Below are 24482 nucleotides of genomic sequence, written 5' to 3' on the forward strand. Positions count from 1 at the left end.
CCTGCCCTTGGGAGCCTTCTGCTCCTGGGCCGTCCTGCCCTGGAATTCTCCTTTGAATTCCCTTTAGAAAAGTCCACAGAATTCCACCAGGCCCTCTGTGTTGCCTGTTTTTACCTGGAGGAACTTCAGCTCATTGATTGGCTGAAAGTTCCATGGGCATCAGAGTCCCACGTGGGTTACTCGGCCCTACCAGTCCCTGATTGGTTGATTAAGGTGAGATATGAGTCACTTACTCCTGACACTTAGGAATGCAGTCCAGATGTCCATCTGGCACTCCCTACACAGATAGGCACCAATGGATGACCATTGATCATGATAGCCAGGCTTAGCTAAGTGCATCCCCCTTTGGGAGCTGTCCCTTATCAAAAGAAAACATCTTTAAATCAGCCTGCATGAAAAGCTTCTCTGTGGTGCACCACAGAGATGAAGAGAGAGATGGGGCCTCATTTGGGAAAGCACAGCAACACTTAATTCTGTCTTATTAACAAGCATTGCCGCTACATATCCCCCCTTTTTGAAGGTCACGAGGTCCTGAGGCGTTGTTGCCTTCAAAACAAAACAGAGTTAAGTGATGTCCCTTGCCATTAGAACATTAACCTTAAATGTCCACATTACTCCTCGAGAATTCATACAGGAACCAGCATTGGGAACAAACAGGATGAATAACATCTGGAGTACGTATAAACAAGGTAGGAGACATCATCTCAGTCTAGGAATTACACATCAGGAAGTTCACTGTCAGTATCTGATACCTCTGTAGTAGATATTTGGGGAGAAGTCACTTCCTTTCTTTTGACATTCTACCTTTGAGTCATTCGTGCTACCCAGAGTATATCTTGATGTAAGAGTACAACAGTCAGAGTACACTGTCAGTCATGATCCAGCTACCCGGCAGTAGTGTTACAATAACACCAGTTCCTGTTCCCAGCCCCCCGATAAACCACAACACCTGTGTTGGGTATCTGCTAGGGTGGTTTGGAGGTTTGTTCCATTAAAGCAACCTCTTCAGGGCTTACTGTTTCTTGGATTTCTATCCAATTCAATAGTGTGGCACCTGAAGGCATCCACGACCTCAAGTTTGGTCTTATATTGTCTGGTTACAGACCGTACAGTGTTAAGTTCAAGCTGTACTATGGCCTCCTCGGGAACTTGCAGGAAAACTGTTTGATTAGGTAGCTGCATTGCAGTAGCTGTATCATGCCTGTCACAAGTCATAGTGTCAGTTAAATGTGGTGTGCTGACCAGCCATTTACTTCCCACCTGCACTTCATGGGGTTCATTAACCTCCCTCTGCTCGTTAGTAGTTTTACACCCTTCATTGGTGAATCGTTTAGACACAGCCAATGGATAGCTTTGGTAGCCATACCCATCTCAAGATTTGGAACCAAATTAAATCTTGGATTGCCTTCTGGGTGAGCTATGAGCGATGGGGTTAATGTCACATACTCCTCTACTGAGAAGAGTAGAATCAAGTGGGTTGGGATTTGTGCCATGGTTAGACTGGCTACAGTGGCACTAAGCCCCCATAACAGGTCTTGTGTCAACATTCTGGCATGTTGCACACAAGCATAAACCCATTGTATAACACTGGCAATCATGTCCACTGGTTGGGGGATAAGGTTTAACCCTGTTGCATAGAAAGTTGCCTGTAGGGTTTTCCCTAAGCTTTCCAGCCTTTGCTGCTGTCGATACAGTCTGTCACTACCCTCTGGCATCTCTGACACCTGCCTTCTTGGGGCAGTCAGGGTGAGAGTGCCAGTAGCACACAAACCTACCAGAAAAAGCAAACATGCAACAGTGGTGGCAGCAATCAGTCCTCCCAAAAGTCTTTTCAGGTGGCTGATCCCAGTCATCTCCTTCTGAGTGATTGTTGCCTTTCTAAGCTGGCGCAGCATGTACATGGTGTCTTTCTCAGTATGCCATGTGGCATCTTGGGCACCAACATCCTGGAAATCTGGGGAGATCTGACGCAGCTGCTGATGCTGCTCCTCCTTTTCCAGGGCATCTGCTTTTTCAATTTGTTCATGCCTGTGCTCTAGGAACCCTGCAGGGGGTGGTGCAGCGGTGGAGCATGCCTGACCCTTGGCTGAGTGGTCATCTGGAGCACCTGAGTGATCTGGGATTGTTATCCCATACTCACTGTTCAGGTCCACCCTGCACACCTCCTGATTGAGGAATCCCTCTATCGGTATGTTTACAATCGTTCGCTGGGCGTGGGTGTAGGACACCTGCTCGCTCCCCCCTTCCCTCGCTAGGGGTTTAGGGAGCTGCCCCAGCACTGGGATAGCTAGTTCACTGTCTTCGAACTCGCTATCACCCACCAGGCCCATGTCAGTGAGGGCGGGGATTCTGACACCCCTCTTTGCGATGTCCTGCACTGGCAGGCGGGTGGCTTGACCATCCAGCTCCAGTCTGGGTGAACCACTGTTGGTCAGACTCAGACTGACAGACTGGGCTGGTGGCTGTAAGAAAACCAGCTTGGCTTTCATTCCCTGTCCCTTCCTGGGGACTGGGTGTGTTGGAAACCCTGCTGTCAAGGCAGGAACAATCAGGTCAGTCTCACTCACTACCTGGTAGTTGTGAGAAATAATGTTACCTGGCTGCAGGTTCCCTGGGTCACAGCAGAGGAAATCGGCATCTGGGATCAGGTGTGTCCACAGCGCAGTAATCTCAGCGTCCAGCTGGACCTCCTGTCTAACCTGTGAATATTGCACCAGGGGCACCTGGTGGTGGCCCTGTGACAGCTGCTCAAGCAGATCCTCACTGATAGAGGACCTCTCAGGGCTAAAGGCGAGGGCTACATCACCAACCTGCTCTCCTGCCATCAAGATCCCTTCCACCACTGCGAGGTGGTGGTCCTGACCCCTCTTGGGTGCCAGGGTGCAGAGGGAAAGCTCCTTTTCATCACCAGGTGGGGAGATCTGCTCCTCTTTAGGGATGTAAAAGGGGTGTGCTTTACCTGGTGGATCAGGCGGCTGCTCGGAGCACTGCTCCTGTGGCTGGGAGGCTGTTGTGACCTCAGCCGGGACATGACTTCCCTGTATATCTGGGGAACAAGAAAATATTTGTATTTCTTGTCCAGAGGGAACAGAAGGAATCTCCGCATTGGCTTCTATGTTCGGTGGGCACTGTGTGAGCACAGTCTGCCTCTTGGCCCCCCTTTCCTTCTGTACAGAAGGCTTAGGAGCCTTGACCTGTTTCCACACCTTGCCTTTCTGGTGATCCACCAAAGGTTCCTCTCTGAGTCGCATGCCCTTTTCTTTTTCAACCCGTTTGAGCTTGCTGTGTGACATCAAACACCTTTCAACCTCAGTGTCAATCAGTGTCTCACTGTGTAAGACATCTCCCATGGCAGCCTTGAGGTAAAAGCTTCTTGCTTTTCCTCTGTGTTTTACTGCCTGCTCTGTGATTTCAGGGGTGGAGTCAGCACTCGCTGGGGAGTGGCTGACCTCATCCAGGCAGGAACCCTTCCGCTCAATCAGATAGACTGAGGGAGGGAGCTTTATCTAACCCTTTCCCTCCCCCGGTGTTCTCATGACACTTAGAACGCTGGGTGCGGTCCTGTGTGCCTGCTTTGGAATGGGGCTTAGCCAGCTCAGGAGCCTGTGCTCCTTCGAGCAGGAGGGAATTAAACCTGCTGGCTCTGACAGCGAACACAGTTGCTTTAGCAGCTTTTTGCTTAGAGCGACTTTGGACATCATACTCCCAGGCTTTCTGCACGAATCTCTTAATATCAGTCATTTTCATGGTCTGTGCATCTGTATGCATTAAGATCATCTTTCTGATTGATGGGTGGAGATTCGCAATGAATAAACCCTTGAAATGTGTGTTCTCTTCGCAACCCTCATCATTTCGCCCTGCAAAATAAGTTCGTCTATGTCTCTCGTAATATTCGCAAGGGGACTCTGCTCTCTCGTGCTTAATGTTAAGGGCGGTGGCTATCGCAGCAGTTGGGTCAATAAACGCACTGTATTCTTCGATAAGTGCTTGACACAGCTCCTCAAAATCATTACAGACTTCTTTCATCTGCCTAGCCATCCACTCATGTACAGCTCTGCTGGTAGTTTTCCTGACCAGAAACACTTTCTCCTGTTCTGTGGCGTTTGGTAGGTACTGCAGGGTATACCTGAGGTCTTGAATATACCTCTCGATATTATTCTCTGACACTGTGGGGTCAAATCTCTCTATGTCCTTCGCTAGCTCTCTCAGAGAATGGAGGTTTATTCTCCTAGCTTCTCCACTGACAGAGATATGGCAGAGATCGTGGTCAGACCTGTCGCTGCTAGAGAGAGTGCTTAATAGCGACTCGAATTCAGACCTTTTAGCAACCATCGTTAAACTTAAGAGTATTACTTTTAAGTACGAAATCACAGTTTTACCACAGAAAACCACAAGAACAAGTATGCAATCAACCCGGTAGATCGCAAAAGATCACAAAACAATCAAGCACTGCTTAAAGAACAAGGGGAACTTTTTTCCTTTCGGCTTTCAGCACACTGTATTGTCGTGTATGAAACCCGCGGCGTTTTATGTGAATTATTTCGCTTGGTTGACTCATTTCATTCTTGCCATAGCCCACCCAGGGACGCCAATAAAAATGTAGTGTGCTCTTTGAAGGCACCAGTTCTGTAGGGTTTGGGCATTTACTGGGACAATTATTAATTGTAGCAGTAAATCACAAAATGATTCTTTTGATGGCTTTAGAATCCAACCATGCGATATAACTCAAACAACGCACACACACAGGTACTAATACACGAGGATACATTTATTAATACATAGAATATGCATGTAAACCTAACAGTTCTTATTGAGAGGGTTATCAGAATACAAAAGGTATATATTCAGTAAGTTACGAAGAGTTACATATATCAAGAGGACATACGTTCAGTATATCATTATATTCATTATATCAGTATATCATTCATTTAGACCGTTTCATAAATGAACTTGGTTATAACTTCTACATTAGATACTCAAAACAAGTACATAACTCTTAGGAATTAAATTGATATCAACTGGTTGGGATAACAATTGAATTCTCGAGCAGTAATGCAGTGAAGTTGAATACTCATCCAATCTCTGGGGATTCAGATCTCCTGCGGGCACAAAGAAACAGTTGCAGGCTGTTGCTGTCCAATCCGCGCTCTCTGGCTCGTGCCAGGCTGTGCTGTGTGGCTTGCGACGGTGCGCTGCTGATGCTCACTGACCGGCTAGTTAGTGTTGGCTTTAACTAGCAAAGTTTGCGCACAGGAGAAAAGATGACTGTGGGTCCCAGCAAGTCAGGAAGAGGACCGGTTCGTTCCTGATGAAGAGCTAGTTCTGAATAGTGATTCAGCTCTCCACAGTTCTGACCTGTTCACGAGGTCTGCTGCTGGTGCTAACCTCGGGTGGATCCTCTGGTTACTCTCTGGCAACCTCCGCTCTAGACTCTTAGAACAAAGGAAAGTTCTGGCACTCGGACACACTGGCCGTTCCGTGGTGGTCCGGGCTGATTCTCAGGATGGTCAGGAGGCGCGCTGCGAGAATGTCCTGCCCTTGGGAGCCTTCTGCTCCTGGGCTGTCCTGCCCTGGAATTCTCCTTTGAATTCCCTTTAGAATAGTCCACAGAATTCTACTGAATCCCACTGAATCTTACTGAATCTCCCTGAATCTCTGTGTTGCCTGTTTTTACCTAGAGGAACTTCAGCTCATTGATTGGCTGAAAGTTCCATGGGCATCAGAGTCCCACGTGGGTTACTCGGCCCTACCAGTCCCTGATTGGTTGATCAAGGTGAGATATGAGTCACTTACTCCTGACACTTAGGAATGCAGTCCAGATGTCCAACTGGCACTCCCTAGACAGATAGGCGCCAATGGATGACCATTGATCATGATAGCCAGGCTTAGCTAAGTGCATCCCCCTTTGGGAGCTGTCCCTTATCAAAGGAAACCTTAAATCAGCCTGCATGAATAGTTTCTCTGTGGCTGCACCACAGAGATGAACAGAGATGAACTTAATTCTTTCTTATTAATAAGCCTCGCCGCTACACTGACATTTGCTCTGCTTTAAGTAATCAATGAAGAACACAATGTGCTTCACTAGACTCCGGTCCAAACAGGATTAAAAGCCAGCAAGTATACCTTTTCAAATTGACGTCAGCAGGGACTAGATTGGCACTTTAACCAGTGCCTGATTGGCTCAGTCAGTAGAGCATGGAACTCTTTATCTCAGGGTTATGAATTCAATTTTGGGTGATACAGGTGTTCTCATTAATTAAGTTTCCTGTTCATCTTTGACCATGTTACATCTTGATGGTGACTCAAATTAAGAAAAAAAGGACTGATCTAGCTCCTCATCTGAGTAGATAAGTCATAGACTCCGTAGATAACCTATTCATACCAAGCACTTGGATGCAGCTTCACCTATCACAACTAGTATTTAACATTATAATAGCTCCTGTCTATTTACACTATAATTTACACTAGTGTTTCCTTAAAAATTGCTTGTAAGAATGAGACATTACACATGTATTCCAATAAAATAAATAGTATTAATCTTTTCACTGTAACAGTTTCACTGTGACTTGGCAGATAACTGGCAGTGATCAATAACCACACCAAAAAATATGGGAAAGCAATGGGGAAAATCGACTCTTCAACATGTGGAAATGTATTACTGAGAGGAGGAGTCCTTTTCTCTTCGGTCAACACTCTTTGTAAGAGTCAATTCTCCCAGCTCACATCCCTGGGTTTCCGTAGTGTGCCTGCAAAGAGTGATCAATTTGAGACAGGTAAACGTCCTGATTTTATTTAACAAAGCTAGATGCACATTTGCTAATGCTGCCTTCATTGTAATAGGCGGTTTATTTCTCGAAAGCATGTTATGTAAAAAAAGAAAAAATGAAAACATGGATAACAATCTTTCAAAGCTAAAGATTTTACTTTTGAGAACTGGACATTTTATGTTTCTGGGTGCTTTTCAAATGCTGGTTTTAGAACTTTGCTGTGCTTCAAGCATAATTTTTCACCATATAAACTGGGTATTGAGTGTTAGGGTTAGTGTTTTTTATTTTGATGACTTAGTAAAATGTCTGGAATTTTTTCACTTTGATATTATAGAGCACTTTGTGTTGATGAGTGCAACAATTCTCAGTTAAATACATCATGGTTCCATACTGTAACACAATAAAATGTGAAAAGGCCAAGGGGGGTGAATAGTTTTTATAGGCACTAAACGTATTACAAAAATATAATGCTTCATTTTATGGAAACTTCTTACTATAACCACCAACACACTCGCTGTTTAAGCAATGGGGGTTTCACAATCCTCTTTCTCACTGGTAATGTTATGAGCAGGAAAAGCACCATTGAAAATGGATTTCAATCACTCAAAACTAATAGTTGTCACACCCTCTACAGCTAGAGGGCGCTCCCACTCTGTCCTGTCCTAGTTTCCCTGTGCTTTGCTTGTCCTTCTGGTTTGTCTTTGTCTGGGGCTATATATTTCCGGGTCACCCTTTCCTCCTCATTCAGTATTGAGGGTTCATATGTCTTCAGGCCTGCCTAGCACCAGGCCATCTCCTCCGCGACCTGAGGACTTAAGTTTCTACCCGACATCATCTGACCTCCTAAACGGGCTAACACCCGTTTTGCCACTACACATAGGGCCTATTTTGCTCTCCTGGCCATTCCACGGTATGCCCTTATAACATCCGTGACAGTAGTTCCAACGCTGTGCTGCCCTTTTAATTAACATTGGCTGTAACAATGTGTTGTTTTTGTCTCTTAAAGGGTCTGCTCCTTTACTCCGTCTTGCCAGTGTCGTATAGAATTGAGTACCCATAAAATCTGAGACCCCTTTCAAAGTCTGCATGTGCAGTGGACATAAGAGGCTTGGCGCGTGTCGCAATTGTTGCCCTATCTACTAAGCCCATCCTCCAAGTTTGCACTTCTGTGATGTAGTCTCACAGGCCTGAGAGACATAGATTTCACACATGTAATTACTTATAAAAGCCAACAAACCTTTTCTGAGTGGTCTAAGGCTCTGTGTTAAGGTTGCAGTCCCCCTGAAAGCTGGGGTTATAGTCCTGACGTTATACTTCAACTAATTCTCAGTAAATAGATCTTGCAGTACTCTGAGTGCCAGCTAGCTATGGAACAAGTACGCTATAAAGACAGAAATTACACATTGTTTGTGAGGCTGTGTGCTCCTGTATGGTCTAGTGGTTAGGATTCTGGATTTTCACCCAGGTGGCCTGGGTTAAACTCCCAATAAGGGAAACTTTTCTCTTCCCTTATGTTTTCCAAATAAGCAGCTCAGTGTAGAAAAGAGCCCCGTTAAGCACTGTCAGGAGAGCTAAACTTTTGATAAAAGAGATCGCTTGTTTCCTCCTGCTTTCGAACTGAAACCCTTCAGTGTGTTAAGAGAACGTGAAAATCACTACACTGCACAAGGTGGGGAGGAGTGACTTGCAGAGAAAAGGACTCAATCCAGGAAAATATTTCCACATTCTGGAGAGGAGATTTTTTCCATTCCCCCACTTTTGCAGCCTGACCTCCTCTATTTCTAGAGATCTGTAGAATGTGGAGAAAACGTTTGAAGTTGTTACTGCTACCTCCCCTTGCTTTGAACAATGTGTGGAGTTGTTTGAGTCAAAAAGAGTGATAGTTCAGGCTCATGGGAAGATCCACATTCAACTGTGCATGTTGTTTTGTTCTCAGAGTTTGCAAAGATGGAGGACATTCGCACCTGGCTAAGCCAGTATTCTATAGTCCTTCATGGAACTGAGTTCAGAGGTGCTGACGGAATAAAAACAGGAGGTTGAGGAACATGGGGGTGTTCAAAGGCATTGAGGTTCCAGTCAAGGGAGCAGGTAGCCTGGCCCTGTCCATTATTAGAGCACTATAACCTAAAGAGATGGTTTCATATATATTGTTTTGGGTATTGTCATGGAAATATAACTATCAAGGAAGCCACAAAAGAGAGTTCTCACCTGAGTAAGGTCTTTATTTCAATATTGCAATATTGGGAGCCCTGCTGCCACTTCGCAAAGTGCAACCAGAGACTCAATTTGATACAAGCAGTACAGGGTTTTTATAAGACGTTGCGCTGTAAAAAAGTTCAGCACTTGGACCCTTCTAAAACTTCCCCTTTCTCTAAGAGAAAACAGATTACATCATAGAGCGAGAGAAGAAAAACTAGATTTGTTATTCAAAGCTTATCAGTTACTTTCAGCTAATTCTAATGACCCAGACAGCATATATTGTTTTGGTACATTGTCTTCTAAACTAACCTAAACAGTGTACTTTGTTGACGAACTGTTTTCTAAAATTCTGTAGCACAGCAGTTACATCCTTGAAATATATTATCTAAAAGCACCAATATATTTCTCTACATTTTTAAGAATCAATTTACTTATTAGATTTCCACTTCAGTATATTTATTAAAGTTTCCTATTTTGTGATTCTTTGTATTTGTTTGTGAAATTAAAATAGTTCTTAAAAAATAAATGGAAGGTTTTTCTGAAGTCAGAAAGCCAATTTATTTGGTGGAAAAACAGATTGGTGAAGCTCCAACAAATAAATCCAGTTTATTTGTTTACTTTTTTTTCTGAAACAACTGAATTAGATGGTGTGCTAATATGCAACCTAACACCAGTGTGAATAACTAGAAGAGGGGAGCAGCGCTATTCCAGACCATGGGAGCTTTGTGATTGGCTGGCACAGATCTCTAATTTGCATATCAGATTTGGAAATATAACACTAAATTTAGTGGATTTAATTTACACTCAAGAGTCACCTACTGTGTATTGCCACTTCATTTTTTTTATGAGTAGCTGTGATTACCAGTTGACAGCTTTTATTTGTTTAATTTTAAATTGTTTTGTATTATCACGCTGAATGGCCTGTACTCGAGGTTTGGTAGGGTATATGTGTTTTTGTTTTTTTTCACCAACTGGATTTTTTGCTCTTTTAGTATTTGTCTAGAAGGCTTTCTGAAGTCAGAAAGCCTGTTTTCTGGTAAAAAAATAGATGTGTTTAACAATAATTTTCAAACAATTTAATTGGGACTTTTATTAATAAAAAGATCTTGTATGATAGTTTCAAGAACACTGCTGTTGTCAGCTGACTTTTAGTGAAGCTCTTTCCTCTGGCCACCTGCACAGAATTTTCTTGTGCCTTTAATTTCAAGATGTAAAACCTAACAAACAGTTGCGTTTGTTCATGTATATTTCTGAAACTGTTAAATGAACTACTGTGTGTAAATCTGCAAATGTTGTTTGATAGGATGCTGGATAAGCAAAGTACTTTCTGATTGGTTAGCCAGATATCATATTTGCATACAACATTTGAAACAAAACCATGTGGTCTCTTTCTTATATGCACTGAACGTTACAACCACATTCTTCTACATCTTCTTTATGAGCAGGTTAGTTTGAAAGCCATTTTACACGTTTTGTGTTCAATTTGAAATGCTCTTACATTCTTGAAATCTTGTGTTAGGCAGGATATGTCAGCTTCAGTAAACTTTCTTTACAGGGTTTATTGTTCTTTTAGTCCTTGTCCTTCATATCTTATGAGAAGGTTCACAAGCTTATCTGTCAAACTACAATCTAATGGTTGTGTTTAAATTCCAGGTCATTTGTTTACATTTTTTAACAATAACAAGAAGAGGAGAGCAGCTCCATTCCAGACCATGGCAGCTTTGTGATTGGCTGAGCCAGATCTCTCATTTGCATATCAGATTTGGAAGAATAACACTAAACTCTCTTCTTGCATGGATTTAATTTACACCCAAATATCACCTACTGTGTATTGCCACTTCAGTTTTTTATTAGTAGTTAGGATTGCCTGTTGACAGGTTTTATTTGTTTAATTTTAAATGGTCTTGTATTATCAACCTGAATCGCCTGTACTCAAAGTTTGGTAAGGTACATGTGTTTTTGTTTCCTTCAGGAAGTGGAATTTTTGCTCTTTTAGTATTTGTTTAGACGGTTTTCTGAAGTCAGAAAGCCTAGTGTTTTGGTGAAAAACAAACATCTGTATTAATATTTCTCAAACAATATAAATAGGGTCTTGCATTTGGATATCTTGATATAGCTGTGTGCTTCTGTAGTATTCCTGGTATTTGACTGTGGTTACTTGGGTTCAACCTTAGGTGTGGGAACGTGTCTTTTTCACCCTTTAGTTTCCAATTGATCAGCACAGTATAGAAAATAGACCCATAAAGCAACGTCAGCAGTGACAATTGTGAGAAAAGTGATCACTTGTTTTCGCCCGCTTTCAAACAGAAACCCTTTGCTGTGATAAGAGAATGTGGTAACCACTACACTGCGCAAGGTGGGAATGGGTGACTTGCAGGGAGTGTTGAACTTCGAGAAAGGACTTCTCTCAGGAATATATTTCCACATTCTGAAGAGGAGATTTTCTCCATTTCTGTAGTCTGACTTCCTCTATTGCTAGAGAGCTGTAGAATGTGGAGTCACCTATCCAACTCTAGAAACAGTGTGTAGGTAACAGGTTTGTTACTGCCTGATGAGCACAGTAAATTAATACAGCAGAAGACTGTGAGTATTTGAAGAGAATTAACAATGTTCTACGTCTCGCCACGTTCAATGCTGCTGTCATTTCTGTAATATTGTGATTATCACTGTTACAACCCCAAGTGTCTATGGGTAAAGGGGTGTAACATTTAGGATAATTTTTGGAAGCAGGTGGGTTCTGGTGAGGGACTAGGAAGCGTAATAACAAGGGTTGGTGCAAAGGTGATGATTTTAAGTTGAATAAGTGACTGGTAGGACACAATATCACACAGGGTAAGGAACTAGTGCGGTGCCAAAGAAAAGAAAATAACAAACAAAATGGAGCTGGCTAGGAAAGTGAGGGAAAGCTAATCTGACTACAGAAAACCCGAAACACACGGTCTTCGGCATCTTCAACACCCTAGCCAACCTCCACTGACTACCCAAAACCATACAAGACAAATGGCACTCACCCGTACTAAACTAGTGTTAGTAATACAAAATCAACTTAGTGCGTAGAATGTACCCAACAACCTAAACTAAACTATACACAAAAGTTCACACAAAAACACAAGTGAACCAGGAATACAAATAAGGGAAGAGAGTAATCAACAGGAACAGTGTACAATAGAACACAAAGGTTGAACATATAACACATTAGGGCAAGGTAATGGCAAAACAAGGATAACACAAACAAACGAAAGTATAAAGAAACTAACAGAAACCAACAACACAAGAAAGCCGAAGTTATACGAAAATACACACACAAAGCAAAACAAACCAACAAAGCCGAAACAAAATCAGAAGCGAAGCGATAACCAAAACAAAATGAAGCGAAGCAAAAACGAAGCAGGACCAAAGTCAAACGAAAGGCTTCTCCTTCCTGAAAACCTCCATGTTATATGCTGAATAAGGTGCAGTCTGATTGGCTGAGAGGCTGATTGATGATGATGTCATACGGAACAGTGCTGTAATGGTGGGCCAATGGGGAAGGGAGAACAATCAAAGGTCAGCAGTGTGGAACATAACAAAAAAAAAACACACACAGACCACACACTGGGACGTAACAATCACATTCATCACACATGCGCAAGATCCCCTGTTTGAAATCAGGCAGAAACAGGTGTCTTTTTATCCGCTCAAGTTTTGTACTTCTGCCAGTGTTTTATGGATCTTGTTTCTCTTATTGCAAGAACACGCATTTACCGTGTCATTCATGATTACGCCAAACAGCCAGAAGATCATGGCACCTTTCAGATAGTCATTCCTCTCCTTCCTAAATATCCCTATAGACAGGCCATTTCAGCAGAACTGACAAACGTGCCAAAGCAACCTGATAAGACCAGGTCCTTGGAGTCACTTCTCAGTCAGTTACTGCTGCCGAAATGCGAGCCCTTCCTCCAGCCTGAAGAAGTTGATCCTACATTACTCATATGGAAAATGTATCTACCAGACCTCAGAGAGCTAAGCTGGATCACTTCCCTTCTGAATGACATCTCAGTAACACTCTACCACTCCTCTTTGTGCACTCATGCTGGAACAGTGGGTGGCTAATGCAGACAGCATTATTATTTATACTTACTCATCAAAAGAGGATAGCTGAGAAAAACGTGACAGTATTTAACCTAAATGGCAAACAACAAAGACAGCTTTGCAGCCTACGCATGCTGACGCAGCTACCCACCTGAACTACTACCGCCTACAGCTGCTGCGACCCACTATGCCTTCCTCCAAATCTTTTTCTAGATCTCTTCGTCATACCTTTGCCTACTGCCCTGTCTCTCTCACACCTGAAGAAGGCTCCACGGCCGAAACGTTGTGTTCTCTTTCTTCTTTTTTTCAGCATGGAATAAACCTATTACTTGTTCCTAAATAATAATAATACTATTTAAATACATACAGGTCTTACTTAATATTATTTTGATTAAAAATAGTACGTTAATAAGCAATAAATGGCACATCAAAATATTGTGAAGGTGAAGATCATACAACATCAACTACAAATGTGGAAATTTAACAATTTTAGGATTATAAATTGCATGTAGCACATTAACAACACTACAGTTATGCTAATGTAACAATAGTGTAAGAAAATCCTGACCTAATTCCTTTCAAATGCTGATACAAAATGTGAATGATTTCAGAGTTTTGGGTATTGGGTCTCCTGATAGAGATCAGAGATGAACTGAGGCGTGTGGGAAAGTGTACAGAACAGGTGGACTCCCAATTCCACATCAAGAGGCTGAGCACAATGGAAGAGTCCTGTACACACAAGCAAGTCTTTGACAACATGGACAATCAAAACCTACTGGTATGATATTATATTCTCTCTGTGGTGTGGAAAATATTCACTACTAGTATTCTAGGTTACAGATAGGTCATTATATGACAGCTTACATCTGATTAATAGGATCCACCTCTGGCATACTTTCTTTTTTTAGTTTATAATGTATAATCTTGCTGATCTTTTAATGCCAAAATAAAGTGTTTTACAAAAAGCTCCATGTTCTAAAAAGTTACTACAACTTTTGAACTTTGAAATATGGTCACTTTGTATTCTATGACTGAGCAAATACTGTAGAAAAGTGCAGTTAATATGTGAAAATGTGTAATGGGTATGTCTGATTGGTTGATTTGTGAAGATCTAGTAGTAGTTGATGATTAGCCATATGTTGATTACAATATTGTATATAATGTACTATAATTTGTGACTACTTAAATTACCATCAGCTGTGTACCTCCAGCTGACCTGTAAACAAATATATGAGAGAGGTATACTGAGACGAGAGGAGCACTGAAGACTTGAAAAAGCTCTCGCATTAGATTCTGTGTTTTTGTTGTTCCCCAGATTTGTTTTTAATGTTTTGTTTTCTTTTTCTTTTGAAGTTGTTGCGTTTGGTTGTTTTTTTTTCATAGTTGTTAGACTACTACAGGGATTTACCTAGGTTCCTGGAAGACTTCTCGTTTTGTGTTTGTTGTGTTTTCGGGTTACAACATTTTATTTTCTATTGATAGGACCCCACGCATTACTATGGGAGTAGTTAACTTTAGTTCTTACATTGCACCTGAATTTCCACATAAACTACTACTCTGTTTCCCTTGTTTTAAAAGGCACAAGTGAAGTTTGTTTTTCCTTGCTGCTGATTGGTAGCTACAATGGGTCAATTGCAATAAACTTATATACAATAAACTCCACTGAAATTTGTCAGCAGCTCTGTACTAAACCTGTTCTCAATTGCAACAAACCTAAAATAACAGCTGCTGCCCATTAGATGTTACTGCATTAGGAGTCTAGCTTAAACCACCTCTTCATAGGTTTTAAGCAACTCAGTAGCGGACTAAGCAGAACAATTGATCACATTAGAACTGTCTTGAATGTAATGGAAATAATGTACTCATTAATTAACAAGCTTATGCACCACTTGCTTGAAAATTATTATTATATTTAACTAAAATTGCTTTCCAGACACCACAAATATTCACAATGAATGTTATCATAACACATCTTTAGTAATACAAATGTTATTTATTAATAATTAAGTTCCATGTATATCTTTATTAGTAGCTGTATTACAAGTAATGCATATACAGTCTTTATTATAGTTAGTTTTCAGTTATCCTGGGGAGGGAAGAGAATGGAAATTAAGGAAATAAAAATTTAAAGGGCTTTTAAGTCTTCAATGTGTTCTGTCATAGCTGTGTGTTGTCATATCTGGGTGTTAATTTAGTATATTTGTTGTATTATTTATTGTGATTTGACACTACACTTGTGTTTCTCAGGAGAAAGCAGTAAGATTTTTTTTTATTTGAGGGTACAGAAAATTGTATTGTACGGCCAAATGTAAGGTTACATTAAGAAACCCTTATTGTTACCTTTTGCAACGTTATTTATTTAAGACGGTTCTTCGGAATAGTGTCCCTTACGTATCTGTGACTGCAGTCCAACAATAACGGTGCTGAAATAGCCGGAATGTGTGGGAAGAAGATGGAGATGGAACAGGAGGCTTATTCAGTCGATAGAAAGGTTGTGTCGGAATGAACACACTACGGTTATGGTATTGGGTTTAAGAGCATTACGATCCTACAGTCTCCTGATCCATAATCAGATGCGTTATCCAGTGCACCACTGGCCCTTGTACCGCATTCCTCAAGTGCACCACTGTGAGCTTGCACCACTACAATAATAAATCGCCCCAGTCCAAATTTTCTCAATAAGGTGCATGTTTTCTATGTGTATTTAGTTAAACAGTCTTTCATTTTGTCTGTTTTAAAAATTGCATCTCTTAAAAACAGACAAACGAGTTTATGTGTCGCGCTGAAATTCACACATGAGGGAATTCAAACGAAAGAAATCACAGAAAAGATATCGCGCTTAAAAAGAAATCCAGAGTGCAGACACCGGTGATAGAAAACAGAGCTTCATACGATGCATGAGATGCTTTACCTCTGAACTAAACTCGGCTCTTTAATCGTGTTAGGAAGAGTGAATAGCCAACAGTGTACATTTTAAAAATCAAAGCAAGACAATGAGACAAGAAGAGAATTCGGAACACGAGCCTCTCTTTCATTGTTTAATGAGCTTTTGATGAACGCCTAAGTGAAAGACAAATTCACTATTTTCACTTTGTGATTAAAAAACACTTTTATCACACGTTAAGCACTCCTGATGGTGTCGAATAGTTCTCTTTTCTACCCTCATCATTTGAGGATCCCCAGCTAAAATATTTTTTTAAACTACAACAAAATTGCAATATTTTGAATACTATTTAAGTTTACATAGTCACATTCCCGGTGATATTGACTTAGGCACTCAACTATTAACTTCTTGTAGTTAGCCAAAAGTTTGAAATCTCTGCAACTATCAGGATGCTTAAAGACATCCAAAGAAACCCCATCATATTTAGGGGAGATGGTGTTGAGGTCAGATTAATTTGAAATGCGTCTCTGGGGACTTTTGATTTACCAACGTTATGTTTAACTGAAGGATATGCTGACTGACTGTGCCATAGAAACTAACGCACATCACCTTTTTTCTACATTCACAGGTTTTTGACTAAAGACAAAAAAATCATTTTTGTTTCCTTGCCAGCTGGCAGTAATTCCTCTGCACTGACAAAACAGATGAGTATTTTATCTTTCGCAATTTGTATGGATTTTTTTAAAAACAAGTTGCTCCAAAAATTAAATGAACACTTCCATTAAATTTAATGTAGAAGCATGTTGCTGTCCATAATGATAAACTGTGTGGCAAGACAGGCACCACTGGGACTCAACCCCAGGATCTCCTGTTTACTAGGCAGGCACTTTAACCTACTAAGCCACAGCATTCTCGCATCCTAGTGTTAATCCCGCATCAGCAGGGTCAGCTTGTCGGCACGCCTGTCTCCATTTGGTGGTTTGAGCTGACGCTGCCATGACGTTCCCATTAAATGCGACCGAGAATACTCCAACCGGCGCGCCGCTACGCCTGCTGTCGGAGAACTAAGCCACGGCACTGGCATCAAATATCCCTTTTACAGCCACTTGGACACATCTCAATTGCTCTGAGACACCTGTATTCAGTGTGCGCTGAGCCTGCTTGCTGAGAAAAGTGACGAGAAATGGCTTATGTCCAAGGAGTTCAATATGCTTTTTATGTTCAATGGGGTGTCCACTACAGCTAACACTGAAGCGCAGCACAGGCTCTGTGGTTTGACATCTCACAAGGTAAATGTTGAAATTGTAGGTGGAAGAGGAAAATTACCCTTGAGTATGGGGAAAGAGGCAACTCATGTCCGGAGGGGGCTGAAGTGTGTATGGAGGTGGCCTAGTGGTTAAGGCAATCTCCTCTTAATACATGATACTCTGCACAAGTAGGTTTGAACCCCATTCTCCTCGAGGAAGGGCTTTGACACATTTTGACCTTTTTAAACTGCTTTCGTTTTGTTTCTTCGCTCCTGTCCTACAGCAGTAATATTTCTATAGGTGTATGATCATGGTAGGCTGACAGCAGGAACACGTGGCCCACAAGCAGTGACAATATCAGAGGTGTCTGCAGTGTGTTGGTTTGTAAGCAACGATAAAATAACTTGACATGGAAGCAGGTGTGCCTGTATTAATACAGCTCCATCGAGAGGAAAAAGTAACACAAGAACCGACATAAATTCAACAGCACGTTTCTGCAGCTGAAAACAGAACATACTCCACGTGATGATTGAGCTCACAACCTCGGTATAACTCCACTATAAAAGCACCACAACCTGACCAATTGCGCTACTGGAGCAGCACAGCACAGTAGCACATTTTCCTCAGTGCACTCAAACAGTGCTTCTTCCCTAGCCTACCAGCTTCAAGACTTTTTTAAATTGATCAAAGATTCATTGGAAAAGGTTTGTTGATGGGTCAGGTGGGAATCACACCCAGATTCACTGCTTGCAAGGCAGCTATGTTCATCATTATACCCAGGACTGGCGCCAGGGGAATGATCTGTAGGGGGGGGGGGGGAGGTCTGAAATCCTGAGGGGGGTAGTGATATTTCGGTTTAAATGGAGCCATTGCAACCATCCAAGTGAATTCTCGCAAGCATGCCACTGATTAGTATTTCATGTTAGAAGATAACGACAAGCAATCTGGTATTTAGTGATGAAGAACAGTTCCACGTTCATCAGAACTCACGTGATTATTTTTGCCTGGAGCATCAACCATATGTGTTCATTTTTGCAACAACATCAACGGTAACGAGGTTCTGAATCATTAAGAAATCATTGTAAAACCAACAGAAAGTAGAAACTTCTATAACTACAGTCCTAGTTATATAACGATTGTAAGTATAAGGATAAACTACTGCAAGGCATTGGTCCACCTGAGCAAATAAGGTCATAATAATGTTGACACCCCAAAACATAGTGTCACGCCCCACACTCTCCCTCGCAAACGACGTTACATTCCCGGAACCTCTGCTTCCCAATCTCATCCCTGATTGAACCCAGCACATTCTCACATGCATCAGATTCCTCAAATTCTCACTCCCTAACCAATCATCCAATCACACCCCTTTCCTTTCAGTATTTAAACCCCCTTCGCACACCTTCCCACGCTCACTATTGAGAAGCCTATCTTAGTATTCTCCAGTGCGTGTTTCCTAACCTTTTGACTGATCTCCTGTTACGAATCTTCTGCTTCCGCCTCCTGACCTCGCCTTCTGGATTTTGCCTTTGTATTGTTTTGACTCTCTCTCGTTACCGGACCCTTTGCCTCCCTTATCGACCCTGCCTTTGGATTTTGTCTTTTGGATTGTCCCTTTGCTACTCTGTGTCCTGTGGGATTCTGGTCACGCATAAGGATCCTCCTATTCCACGTATTGGTTCCTTGACAGAATAGTGAGCCATATTAAAATGGATCCAGCGGACCAGAGTCAACTTTCTATTCTCCTTGAACACTCCCGGAACCTGGACCTGCTAACTACTGCAGTCCTGCAACTAGCTGACCACTTTGCACTTCCACCGTCTCCCCCACCTGCAGCTCCTGCCCCTGCACCCCCGCTTCAAACACAAACTAATCTTCTACCCCCTCCCCTCCCGGAAAAATTTGATGGCGACTCCTCCAGTTGTCAGGGCTTTCTGACTCAATGTCAGATGGCTTTCCACATCCGCCCAGACTGCTTCCCCACCGATGGAGAAAGAATTGCTTTTATGGTATCTTGCCTCTCTGGACGAGCTCTGGAATGGGCTGGACATCTCCTCTCTCGAAACGCTCCTGAGACTGCTAACTTCCACCTTTTTCAGACAGCTCTACAATCTGCCTTTGGGCAGTTGCACTCTCGCCACCTCATTGTTGCACGCCTCACTTCCCTTACTCAAGGATCTCGCTCTTTTCAGGACTACTCTTCTGAATTCCGTTTTCTGGCTGCTCAACTCGCTTGGGATCACAATGCCCTGATTCACTACTTCCGCCTTGGATTATCTGATGAACTCAAGGATCACGTTGTGCACCTGCCCCTGGACTTCCCATCACTTGACTCCTTCATTTCTCGAGTTTTTGAACTAGAGCTCAGGCTGCAACAGCGAAGGTCGGACAATCGGACCCCTCCCACACCCTCCCAACTGCCTTCCTTCCATAGACTGACCTCTGAGGAAAGAGATTGCCGACTTCGTGAGGGGCGATGCCTTTACTGCGGTTCCCCTGATCACCTCCGAGCCGCTTGCCCCAGTCGCCCTCCTCACTCCTATCCACCTGCTGTTATGGCCAGTGTCACTTCTTCCTCTCCCAGATCTGGACTCTTTCTCCCAGCCACCCTGTCATGGACTACTGGACAGACCTCTCTCTCTGCTTTTGTTGATTCGGGCTCCGAAGAGAACTTCATAGACTCTGGACTCGCTTCGCCCTGGAATATTCCCCGGTTGCCAGTCACCCAGCCCATTCGGCTCCTCACTCTTGATGGCTCCCCCCTCTCCCCTGGTCTGGTGAAGTGGCAGACCCCTCCCCTCACTCTTCGCATCGGCGCCACCCACCAGGAAGTCATTCGGTTCTTTCTCATTCAATCCCCTTCTCACCCATTGGTTCTTGGTTTCCCTTGGTTACGGATTCACAACCCACACATCTCCTGGTCACAAAGGGAACTCACAGCCTGGGGTTCCCATTGCCTTTCGCATTGTTGTAAGCTTCCTCAAAAAGTTTCCGTCTCCTGCATATCTCAAGATAACCTCCCCAATATCCCTTCCCAGTACTCGGATCTACACCTAGCCTTCAGTAAACAGAAGGCCCTATCCCTCCCGCCTCATCGCCCATCTGACTGTCCTATAGATCTAATTCCAGGGGTTCTACCCCCTAAGGGCCATGTCTATTCACTCTCCAACGAAGAGACTCAGGCTATGGAAGATTATATCCAGGAGTCCTTGGAATCTGGTTTCATCCGCCCCTCTTCCTCACCTGCCTGCGCCGGTTTCTTCTTTGTTAAAAAGAAAGACGGCTCTCTCAGACCCTGCATTGATTATCGCGGTCTGAATAACATAACTATCAAGAACAGTTATCCCCTTCCTCTGATTTCATCGGCTTTGGAATCACTCCGGGGCGCCACTATTTTTTCTAAACTGGATCTCCGCGGTGCGTATAATTTGATCCGCATTCGGGAGGGTGACGAATGGAAGACGGCATTCATTACTACCCACGGTCATTATGAATACCAAGTAATGCCGTTTGGACTGATTAATGCTCCTGCTGTCTTTCAGGGGTTCATGAATGACATCTTTAGGGATATCTTGCACAAATATGTCCTGGTATACCTGGATGATATTCTAATCTTTTCCCGAAGTCCCCAGGAGCATGTCTCTCATGTGCGTGAGGTTCTTCATCGTTTGATTCAGAACAAACTCTACGCCAAATTGGAAAAGTGTACTTTCCATGTTACCAGAATCCACTTCCTTGGCTACATCCTCTCACCCCTGGGCATTGAAATTGACCCTGCCAAGACTGAATCCATACAAAACTGGCCAACCCCCCAGAATTTAAAACAAATTCAACGCTTCCTGGGATTTTCCAATTTTTACCGCCGTTTTATTAGGAATTTCAGCTCTGTCGTCTCCCCCATTACAGCCCTGACCCGAAAAGGTCCTGATCAAGGGAAATGGACTCCTGAGGCAGACGAAGCTTTCCTTCATCTCAAGAGACTGTTCACCACAGCCCCCCTCCTCCGTCACCCAGACCCCAACCTTCCATTCATTCTCGAGGTGGATGCCTCAGCCAACGGAGTCGGTGCCATATTATCTCAACGTCATGGAGAGAAGGGTATCCTCCACCCCTGCGCCTTTTTCTCCAAAAAATTGTCCCGGGCCGAGACTAATTATGATGTTGGAGACCGAGAACTACTGGCTATCAAGCTCGCCCTGGAGGAATGGAGACACTGGTTGGAGGGGGCCCTACACCCTTTTACTATTCTTACGGATCATAAGAATCTCTCTTACCTACAAACTGCCAAACGTTTGAATCCACGCCAGGCCCGCTGGTCACTTTTCTTTTCTAGGTTCCATTTTTTTATTACTTATACACCGGGATCCAAGAACATAAAGGCTGACGCCCTGTTTCGCCTCCATGATCCTCCTGGCTTTTTGGACCCTCCTGAACCTATTATACCCCCTGAGAGAATTGTGGCTGCTATTAGATGGGACCTGGAGAACCAAATCAAACGTGCACTTCACAACCAAACCGTTCCCCCCCAGTGTCCTCCAGACAGACTCTTTGTTCCTGATACCATACGCTCCACTGTTCTTCGCTGGGGTCATGACTCACTATTTGCAGGTCACCCCGGTGTCAAACGTTCCTTGGAATTCATCTCTAGACATTTCTGGTGGCCTTCTATGAGGACTGATGTTACTGGGTTCGTGCAGGCCTGTCCCATCTGTGCCAGGTCCAAATCCTCCCGTCTCAAGAAGCCCGGTTTACTCCAACCACTCCCAACCCCTAGAAGACCTTGGTCCCACATCTCAGTGGATTTTCTTACAGATCTTCCTGAGAGTCAAGGCAAAACTACCATTATGGTCGTTGTAGATAGATTCTCGAAGTCGGCTCATTTCATTCCTCTTCCTGCCCTTCCATCTGCTCAAGACATGGCTGACCTCTTCATTCTTCATGTCTTCAGACTTCACGGCATTCCTGAGGATATCGTATCAGATCGAGGACCTCAATTCATTTCAAGATTCTGGAGAACTTTTTGCAAATCTCTCGGGACTTCCACATCTCTCACGTCTGGCTATCATCCTGAATCCAATGGACTGACGGAAAGAACCAACCAGGACCTTCTTACTTACCTTCGATCTTACGTCTCTGCTTCTCAAGATGACTGGGTCTCTCTCCTCCCCTGGGCTGAGTATGCCCATAACTCTCTCTCTTCCTCCACCACTGGGATGTCTCCCTTCTATTGCTCTCTGGGATACCAACCCTCTCTTCTCCCGGACTCTATCCCTGATTCGGAGATTCCCTGCCTCCAGACGCGCCTCACTTTCCTCAAGAGGATTTGGAGACAAGCCAGATCCGCCCTCCTGAAGACCTCCTTGCGGCAGAAGACCACTGCTGACCGTCATCGACGACCTGTGCCCAGACTACGACGAGGACAGTTTGTCTGGCTGTCTACTAAAAACTTACCCCTTAGACAGCCTTCACATAAGTTGGGACCCCGTTTTATTGGACCTTTTCGCATCCTCTCCCAGCTCACCCCTGTAACCTATCGTCTTGCTCTTCCTCCAACTCTCAGGGTGCACCCCTCCTTCCACGTCTCTCTCCTGAAACCCTACCACAGATCCCCCCTCTCCCGGCCTCGGCCACCTCCACCGCCACCACGACTCATTGACGGTCTGCCTTCCTACACGGTCAATAAGATCTTGGATGCCCGCTGGCTCCGAGGTCGCCAACAATTTCTAGTCGACGGGGAGGGCTATGGTCCTGAGGAACGTTCCTGGGTTTGGGAGAAAGATATTTTGGATCGCAGCCTCATTGATGACTTTGTTCGTACTTGCTCTCTGAGGTCGTCAGGAGCCGACCCTAAAGGGGGGGGTACTGTCACGCCCCACACTCTCCCTCGCAAACGACGTTACATTCCCGGAACCTCTGCTTCCCAATCTCATCCCTGATTGAACCCAGCACATTCTCACATGCATCAGATTCCTCAAATTCTCACTCCCTAACCAATCATCCAATCACACCCCTTTCCTTTCAGTATTTAAACCCCCTTCGCACACCTTCCCACGCTCACTATTGAGAAGCCTATCTTAGTATTCTCCAGTGTGTGTTTCCTAACCTTTTGACTGATCTCCTGTTACGAATCTTCTGCTTCCGCCTCCTGACCTCGCCTTCTGGATTTTGCCTTTGTATTGTTTTGACTCTCTCTCGTTACCGGACCCTTTGCCTCCCTTATCGATCCTGCCTTTGGATTTTGTCTTTTGGATTGTCCCTTTGCTACTCTGTGTCCTGTGGGATTCTGGTCACACATAAGGATCCTCCTATTCCACGTATTGGTTCCTTGACACATAGACACTATGTAACGTGCTGTTCCTGGACAGATAGCCCTCCTGCACATTAAACAGTCTGATGTAGTAACTGTGAATTCGGGGTTAGTGTAGTTATCTGACCATTGACAATTTATCCAAAACTGAGGGGGGTGGGACTGTTCAGTTGAGGGGGCGATTTTGGCATGCCAGTAACATTTTGACAAAACGTCCAAGAGTTACGAAAACACTTACTTTGTGTATAAAGTACATTGTGTACACACTGTAAGTTCAGAACGCGAGAAATACTGCTCAATATGGGATCCTGTCCAGGAATATCAGGGCTGTAAGGGGGTCAGATCTATAGATGTAGTAAACACATTAGTGGAGACAGTGTGTCTGCCCTCTGTGTGAGAGCCAGACAGGAAAAATAATCTGTGGTCTGGGAAGAAGAGACCCTCGTTGGAAGAGCGGTGCTTCTCACAGGAGAGAATGAAAAAAAATATTTTTCTCCTTGGGGGAATTAAAAGCACTTATGGGGAGTGGTGTGATGGTAGTGCATCTGATACCACATCAAAAGGTTGTGTGTTCAAATCATGTTGAGATCGGATGATGTATGTTCAGGTTCAGCTGGTGCCGAACCCAGGAATTAGACCATGCCGTTTGGTTTTATCTGTACACCACATAGATAATCTAAATGAAATAACAGAGCAGTACAGGAGACGCATTCAGGAAATTACACAGCAAGTCATTTTGAACATGACAAGAGAAAAGGCACACTGCACATCCGTGAAACATCACGTCCGACTTTAGAGACAGTTACATCACAGAATGGAAGTTTCAGGCCCCTTTTTCATTACAGGTTCAAACTAACCTGAAAGTTACAGAGTTTTAGGTCACTTTTGTATTAAAATGTGTCTGAAGCCTATAAATATAATTTGCCCTTTTTTAAATTGTGGATGAAATCCAATCCCATGTACCAAGACCTTACAGTATATTCATGTTAATTAAAATGACTAATGCT

General features: G+C 43.5%; 2 non-coding genes and 1 pseudogene across 2 annotated transcripts; all 3 read left to right on the plus strand.

The window, feature by feature from the left end:
• LOC138242769 (zinc finger protein 271-like) overlaps positions 1-24482 on the plus strand; it is a 735173-nt pseudogene that overhangs the window by 327564 nt on the left and 383127 nt on the right.
• Positions 9939-9996, plus strand: LOC138243822 (U7 small nuclear RNA). Its single transcript, XR_011192440.1, has one exon. It is a non-coding gene; the product is annotated as a U7 small nuclear RNA (small nuclear RNA).
• On the plus strand, positions 10943-11000 carry LOC138243883 (U7 small nuclear RNA). The gene has a single exon (XR_011192501.1). It is a non-coding gene; the product is annotated as a U7 small nuclear RNA (small nuclear RNA).

This window comes from Lepisosteus oculatus, chromosome 14 (genome assembly GCF_040954835.1).
Source record: "Lepisosteus oculatus isolate fLepOcu1 chromosome 14, fLepOcu1.hap2, whole genome shotgun sequence".
Lineage (NCBI taxonomy): Eukaryota > Metazoa > Chordata > Actinopteri > Semionotiformes > Lepisosteidae > Lepisosteus > Lepisosteus oculatus.